This window comes from Triticum dicoccoides, chromosome 6B (assembly GCF_002162155.2).
Source record: "Triticum dicoccoides isolate Atlit2015 ecotype Zavitan chromosome 6B, WEW_v2.0, whole genome shotgun sequence".
Lineage (NCBI taxonomy): Eukaryota > Viridiplantae > Streptophyta > Magnoliopsida > Poales > Poaceae > Triticum > Triticum dicoccoides.
The window spans coordinates 350,700,998-350,709,759 of record NC_041391.1 but is presented as its reverse complement, the minus strand read 5'-3'; positions in this window follow the sequence as shown (position 1 = coordinate 350,709,759).

Sequence of the window (8,762 nt, the reverse complement as noted above, 5' to 3'; positions counted from 1 at the left end):
CTCCTAGCCGAACAATCGGGAACGTAGGGGTAAGCACAGGAGCCAGGCAACCCAGCTTGGCCAAAACTTAAGTCATATCGATGCATATAATGGTGAGTAAAAGGTACACGCGGAAGTGTGACGCATGTGTTGGCATGAAGCCCGTATAAATAAGCTTATGTTAAAGAAGCCCCAAGTATAATGAGTGCGAGCAGCACGTCAAGTGTGTGCGAACAATGCGCAGGTTAGCCCACAAAGGCTTTACGGAAAGAAGGGAGGAAGGAAGAGAAAAAAAACAAAAGACAGCAAACGTATAAAATGTGGACGGAGGAAGGAGACGAACTCTGAGTCCGGCGCTAGGCATAGAATCTTCGGAGGCGGGCTGCGTTCCATGGGTTCGGCTCGAGTCAATTGTTCGATGCATTTCGTACACGGTATGCTCCGCCGGTCAGGAGTTGATCGATGATGAAGGGACCTTCCCACTTGGGCTTGAGTTTGTCCTTTTTCTTGTCCGGCAGACGTAGAACTAGTTCGCCAACATTGTATGTTTTGGCCCGTACTTCTCTACTTTGGTATCTTCGAGCCTGCTGCTGATAGAATGCGGAACGAGCCTTTGCCACATCGCGCTCCTCCTCCAATGCGTTCAAACTGTCCTGCCGATCCAACTCGGCTTCTCTTTCTTCGTACATGCGCACTCGAGGTGAGTCATGAATTATATCACAGGGCAAAACTGCCTCTGCGCCGTATACCATAAAGAATGGCGTGAATCCGGTAGTACGATTTGGCGTGGTCCGCAGCCCCCAGAGTACGGAGTCGAGCTCCTCCACCCAGTGCGTGTTAGATTCCGTGAGGGACCGCACTAACCTGGGTTTAAGCCGCTCATGATTAGACCATTTGCTCGTTCGACTTGACCGTTAGTTTGAGGGTGATAGACTGAAGCGTAGTCGAGCTTGATGCCCATGTTTTTGCACCAGAGTTTAACCTCGTCGGCCGTGAAGTTCATGCCGTTATCAGTGATGATGTTGTGGGGGACGCCATCGCGGTGTACTACCCCAGATATGAAGTCTATCACAGGTCCGGATTCGGCCGTTTTAACCGGCTTGGCCTCTATCCATTTGGTGAATTTATCCACCATGACCAATGGGTATTTTTGCTTGTGGGTTCCCCCTTTAAGGGGTCCAACCATGTCAAGCCCCCAGACGGCAAACGGCCAGGTGATGGGTATAGTTTTGAGGGCGGTGGGTGGCATGTGGCTTTGATTAGCAAAGAGCTGGCAACCGACGCATCGTTGGACTAAGTCCTGAGCATCTGCCCGGGTAGTTGGCCAATAAAATCCTATACGGAAGGCCTTGCCCACAAGGGCCCGGGCTGCGGCGTGGTGCCCGCCGAGTCCGGCGTGAATTTCAGCCAGGAGATTTCGCCCTTCCTCTTCGGAGATGCACGTTTGAAGGACTCCGGTTGTGCTTTTCTTATAAAGTTCTCCCTCATGGACCTTGTAGGCTTTAGATCGCCGAACTATGCAGCGGGCCTCATTTTGGTCTTCGGGAAGTTCCTGCCTAATTAAGTAGGCTAGGAATGGTTCCATCCACGGGGCAATTACTGCCATTATTTCATGGGCTGAAGGTGTTATTTCATTGGCTGAGCCACCGATTGTGTCAGAACGTTCCGTGTTGGGTGGTGCAGTTGGTTCCGGGTTGTTATTTTCGGACTCCTCTTCCCATAATACGGATGGCTTAAAGAGCCACTCCAGGAAAATGTTTGGAGGGACGGCGTCGCGTTTTGCGCCAATGCGTGCCAACACGTCGGCTGCCTGGTTATTATCCCGGGCTACATGGTGGAATTCAAGTCCTTCGAACCGAGCTGACATTTTTAAGACGGTGTTACGATAGGCTGCCATTTTCGGATCCTTGGCGTCAAAGTCTCCATTTACTTGGGATATTGCAAGGTTTGAATCCCCGCGCACCTCTAGGTGTTGAATACCCATGGAGATTGCCATCCGGGGACCATGTAGAAGGGCCTCATATTCGGCTGCATTGTTGGAGTCCGTGTACATTATCCGAAGTACGTATTGGACCATGTCTCCGGTTGGGGACGTCAATACAACGCCAGCCCCCAAGCCGGCCAACATTTTGGAGCCGTCGAAATGCATGATCCAATTGGAGTATGCGCCATACTCTTTAGGGAGTTCGGCTTCGGTCCATTTGGCGATGAAGTCAGCTAAAACTTGCGACTTTATAGCTCGCCGTGGTTTGTAGGTTATGTCGAATGGTAAGAGCTCAATAGCCCATTTTGCAATCCTGCCCATCGCGTCGCAGTTGTTTATAATGTCGTTGAGAGGTACTTCGGAGGCCACTGTTATCGAACACTCTTGAAAGTAGTGTCGCAGCTTCCGGGATGCCATGAACACCGCGTACGCTATCTTTTGATAATGTGGATACTGGGACTTGCATGGAGTTAAGACAGTGGATACGTAGTACACTGGTTTTTGAAGAGGGAATTTGTGTCCTTCTGTTTCTCGTTCGACGACGAGTACCGCGCTGACAACTTGATGTGTTGCCGCGATATATAATATCATCGGTTCGCCCAGGTTGGGCGCGGCCAGGACCGGATTTGTTGCCAATATGGCCTTTATTTCTTCGAGTCTGGCCGTGGCAGCATCCGTCCATTCGAAGTGTTCGATGCGCTGGAGGAGGCGATAGAGGGGCAATGCCTTTTCTCCCAAACGGGAGATGAAGCGGCTTAGAGCCGCCACGCATCCAGTCAGTTTTTGTATTTGTTTGAGGTCTTTTGGGATATCCAATTGTGACAGAGCTCGGATCTTGGCTGGGTTCGCTTCAACTCCTCTACCGGATACAATGAAGCCCAAGAGCTTTCCGGCTGGTACGCCGAAAACGCATTTTTCTGGGTTGAGCTTAATGTCATATGCTCGGAGGTTGTCGAATGTGAGCCTTAAATCGTCTACTAGAGTTTCGACGTGTTTGGTCTTAACGACCACATCGTCTACGTATGCCTCCACTGTTTTGCCGATCTGGGTAGCCAGACATGTCTGAATCATGCGCTGATATGTTACGCCGGTGTTTTTGAGTCCGAAGGGCATTGTGTTGAAGCAGAATGGTCCGTATGGAGTAATGAATGCCGTTGCGGCCTGGTCTATTTCTGCCATCTTGATTTGATGGTATGCGGAGTATGCGTTGAGGAAGCACAATGAATCGTGCCCTGCGGTAGCATCGATGATTTGGTCGATGCGGGGAAGGGGGAAAGGATCCTTTGGACAGGCCTTGTTAAGGTCTTTAAAATCGACACAAAGGCGCCAGGATTTTTCCTTTTTTGGTACCATTACCAGGTTCGCTAGCCAGTCCGGATGTTTTATATCTCTGATGAATCCGGCTTCTAATAGTTTGGCTAGCTCCTCTCCCATTGCCTATCTTTTGGGTTCGGAAAATCGCCGAAGAGCCTGTTTGACTGGCTTGAATCCTTTTAGGATGTTTAGGCTATGTTCTGCCAGCCTGCGTGGGATTCCTGGCATATGTGAAGGGTGCCAGGCAAAAATGTCCCAATTTTCCCGAAGGAATTCTCGTAGTGCGGCGTCTACATCAGGGTTTAATTGTGCCCCAATGGAGGCCGTCTTTGTGGGGTCCGTTGGATGGACCTGGAATTTGACTATTTCGTCTGCTGGTTTAAAAGAGGTGGACTTAGATCTCTTATCGAGTATCACATCATCCCTATTCAGCGTGGAGCGCAGCGCAGTGAGTTCCTCTGCCGCTAGGGCTTCGGATAGTGCCTCTAGGGCTAGTGCGGCTGTCTTATTTTCAGCGCGGAGTGCTATGTCCGGATCACTGAGAAGAGTGATGATTCCATTGGGTCCGGGCATTTTAAGCTTCATGTACCCGTACTGGGTATATCTTGGAAAATTGTGAATGCCTCTCGCCCTAAAAAGGCGTGATATCCGATGCTGAACGGGGCCACTTGGAACGTGACCTCCTCGGACCTGTAATTGTCCGGCGAGCCGAACACCACATCTAGTGTGATTTTTCCTATGCAGCATGCTTCCCGACTAGGGATTATTCCTCTAAAGGTTGTGCTGCTTCGCTCAATGCGGCTCCAGTCTATTTCCATTTTTTGGAGGGTTTCCTCGTAGATGAGGTTTAATCCGCTGCCGCCATCCATGAGTACCTTGGTAAGACGAAAGCCGTCCACTATTGGACTGAGGACCAATGCGGCTGGTGCTCGGGCTGTTCGGAATTTAGGTTCGTTACTGGCGTTGAAGGTGATTGCCGTGTCACTCCATGGATTTATTATTGCTACTTGGTAGACTTCGGTAAGGCTGCGGAGTGTTCGTTTCTGCATGTTTTGATGCAAAAGTCTCGAAGACTGTTAATACCGTACTGGTACTGTTGGGTTGGTTCTCCGGGGTTAGAAGCTCTTCGACACTTTTGGCCACCTGCCGTAGTATCCAACATGCTCGAAGGCTATGTGTTGGAGTGACGCCCTCTGTACTGTGGATTATACAGGGTCCGCTGAGCCATCCCTCCAATACGGTTCCGTGCCCTTTATGGGGTTTTTGCTTTTTGGTTTTTGTCCCGGGTGCCTGAGCATGATGCACCCTTTTGTTTTGGACTAGGGTTGTGTTCGGAGCCGGATTGTCCCAAAACTTAGTTTCAGTTTTCTAGGTACTCTCCATTGCATAGTACTTTCGTACTATGGACGCCAGGTCGGCGAAGCATGTAATTTCACGGTGACTTATGGCGTTCGTGATTCCCTTGTTCGTGCAATTGTTGCAGAAAATTGAGATTGCGCTTTCCTCACGGCAGTCCTTTATCCTATCCATAACCAGGAGGAATCTGGCCCAATAATGATGTACTGTTTCCGTGGGCTCTTGCCGGATTTGAGATAGATCACTTATGTTTGGGTGGGCGGGTGGAATCAAGTCCGGAACCCTTCCCAACTTGAGGCTCAAGGGCCGAAAAGTTTCCGAATTTGGAAGCTTGGATTGCTGGATGTCGTCCAACGAATCTGGTCCGCTGCCTGACTTTATGTTCAGTACTTGATTGACGTCCGTCCCTCCGCGGGAATCCGGCATGGAGGGATCAGGAGTCCGGACATAACTGGTCTTTAATATAGAAGAAGAGTCGCCGCGTTGTTCCTCTACCACCGCAACATGGTGGGTAATGTTGGGGAACGTAGCAGAAATTCAAAATTTTCCTACGTGTCACCAAGATCTATCTATGGAGAAACCAGCAACGAGAGGAAGGAGAGTGCATCTACATACCCTTGTAGATCGCTAAGCGGAAGCGTTCAAGAGAACGAGGTTGAAGGAGTCGTACTCGTCATGATCCAAATCACCGGAGATCTAGTGCCGAACGGACGGCACCTCCGCGTTCAACACACGTACAGCCCGGTGACGTCTCCCATGCCTTGATCCAGCAAGGAGAGAGGAAGAGGTTGAGGAAGACTCCATCCAGCAACAGCACAACGGCGTGGTGGTGATGGAGGAGCGTGGCAATCCTGCAGGGCTTCGCCAAGCACCGCGGGAGAGGAGGAGTACTTGGGAGAGGGGAAGGGCTGCGCCAGAACTTGGGGTGCGGCTGCCCTCCCACACCTCCACTATTTATAGGTGGGGGGAAGAGGGGGCCGGGCCCCCTAGATCCCATCTAGGGTTGGGGCGGCGGCCAAGGGGGGAGGAGTGCCTCCCAAGTTAAGTGGAGGCCCTCCCCCTTAGGGTTTCCCCCTTCCCATGCGCATGGGCCTTGGGGGGGCTGGTGCCCCTGGCCCATTAAGGCTAGGGTGCCCCTACAGCCCATGCTACTATATTGGACGTGGTGGAACAATTTCCGGACCTCCGGACCCCTCCGGAATCCTCCGGAACCTTCTGGAAGCTTCCCGGTACAATACCGGAAAAACCCAAACTTTTCTCGGAACCCGAACAACAACTTTCCATATATAAATCTTTACCTCCGGACAATTCCGGAACTCCTCGTGACGTCCGGGATCTCATCCGGGACTCCGAACAACATTCGGTAACCACATACAAACTTCCTTTATAACCCTCGCGTCATCGAACCTTAAGTGTGTAGACCCTACGGGTTCGGGAGACATGTAGACATGACTGAGACGTTCTCTGGTCAATAACCAACAGCGGGATCTGGATACCCATGTTGGCTCCCACATGTTCCATGATGATCTCATCGGATGAACCACGATGTCAAGGACTCAATCAATCCCGTATACAATTCCCTTTGTCTAGCGGTATTGTACTTGCCCGAGATTCGATCGTCGGTATACCGATACCTTGTTCAATCTCGTTACCGGCAAGTCTCTTTACTCGTTCCATAACACATCATCCCGCGATCAACTCTTTGATCACATTGTGCACATTATGATGATGTCCTACCGAGTGGGCCCAGAGATACCTCTCCGTCACACGGAGTGACAAATCCCAGTCTCGATTCATGCCAACCCAACAGACACTTTCGGAGATACCTATAGTGCACCTTTATAGCCACCCAGTTACGTTGTGAAATTTGGTACACCCAAAGCATTCCTATGGTATCCGGGAGTTGCACAATCTCATGGTCTAAGGAAATGATACTTGACATTAGAAAAGCTTTAGCATACGAACTACGATCTTTGTGCTAGGCTTAGGATTGGGTCTTGTCCATCACATCATTCTCCTAATGATGTGATCCCATTATCAACGACATCCAATGTCCATGGTCAGGAAATCGTAACCATCTATTGATCAACGAGCTAGTCAACTAGAGGCTTACTAGGGACATGGTGTTGTCTATGTATCCACACATGTATCTGAGTTTCCTATCAATACAATTATAGCATGGATGATAAACGATTATCATGAACAAGGAAATATAGTAATAATAACTAATTTATTATTGCCTCTAGGGCATATTTCCAACAGTCCCCCACTTGCACTAGAGTCAATAATCTAGTTCACATCGCCATGTGATTAACACTCACAGGTCACATCGCCATGTGACCAACATCCAAAGAGTTTACTAGTGTCACTAAACTAGTTCACATCATCATGTGATTAAGACTCAATGAGTTCTGGGGTTTGATCATGTTTTGCTTGTGAGAGAGGTTTTAGTCAACGGGTCTGCAACATTCAGATTCGTATGTACTTCGCAAATCTCTAGGTCATATTGTAAATGCTGCTTCCACGCTCCACTTGGAGCTATTCCAAATGGTTGCTCCACCATACGTATCCAGTTTGCTACTCAGAGTTATTTGGATAGGTGTTAAAGCTTGCATCAATTTAACCCTTTATGTCGAACTCTTTATCACCTCCATAATCGAGAAATATGTCCTTATTACTCCAAGGACAATTTTGACCGCTGTCTGGTGATCCACTCCTTGATCACCTTTGTACCCTTTTGCCAGACATGTGGCAAGGCACACATCAGGTGCGGTACTTAGCATAGCATACTGTAGAGCCTACGTCTAAAGCATAGGGGACGACCTTCGTCCTTTCTCTCTTTTCTGCCGTGGTCGAGCTTTAAGTCTTAACTTCATACCTTACATCTCAGGAAAGAACTCCTTCTTTGACTGATCCATCTTGAACACCTTCAAGATCATGTCAAGGTATATGCTCATTTGAAAATACCATTAAGCAATTTTGATCTATCCTCATAGATCTTGATGCTCAATGTTCAAGTAGCTTAATCCAGGTTTTCCCTTGAAAAATAGTTTTCCAATAACCCTATATGCTTTTTAGAAATTCTACATCATTTCTGATCAACAACATATACTCATCAGAAATTCTATAGCGCTCCCACTCACTTCTTTGGAAATACAAGTTTCTCATAAACTTTGTATAAACCAAAAATCTTTGATCATCTTATCAAAGTGCATATTCCAACTCTGAGATGCTTACTCTAGTCCATGGAAGGATCGCTGGAGCTAGCATACCTTTTAGCATCCTTAGGATCGACAAAACCTTTCTGATTGTATCACATACGACCTTTCCTTACGAAGACTGGTAAGGAAACTCGTTTTGACATCCATCTGCCAGATTTCATAAATGCAGCTAATGCTAACATGATTTCGACGGACTTAAGCATCGCTATGGATGAGAAAATATCATTGTAGTCAACTCCTTGAACTTGTGAAAAACTCTTCGCCACAAGTCGAGCTTCATAGACGGTGACATTATAGTCCACGTCCGTCTTCTTAAAGATCCATTTATCTCAATGGCTTGCCGATCATCGGGCAAGTCCACCAAAGTCCATGCTTTGGTCTGATACATGGATCCTATCTCGGATTTCATGGCTTCTAACCATTTATCGGAATTTGGGCCCACCATTGCTTCCCCATAGCTCGTAGGTTCATTGTTGTCTAGCAAGATGACCTTCAAGACAGGATTACTGTACCACTCTGAAGCAGTACACATCCATGTCACCCTACGAGGTACGGTAGTGACTTGATCTGAAGTTTCATGATCACTATCATAAGCTTCTACTTCAATTGGTGTAGGTGCCACAGGAACAACTTCCTGTGCCCTTCTACACACTAGTTGTAGTGACGGTTCGATAACCATATCAAGTCTCCACCATCCCCCCACTCAATTTTTCGAGACAAACTCTTCCTCGAGAAAGGACCCGGTTCAAGAAACAATCCCTATTGCTTTCGGATCTGAATTAGGAGGTATACCCAACTGTTTTGGGTGTCCTATGAAGATGCATTTTATCCGCTTTGGGTTCGAGCTTATCAACCTGAAACTTTTCACATAAGCGTCGCAGCCCCAAACTTTTAAGAAACGACAACTT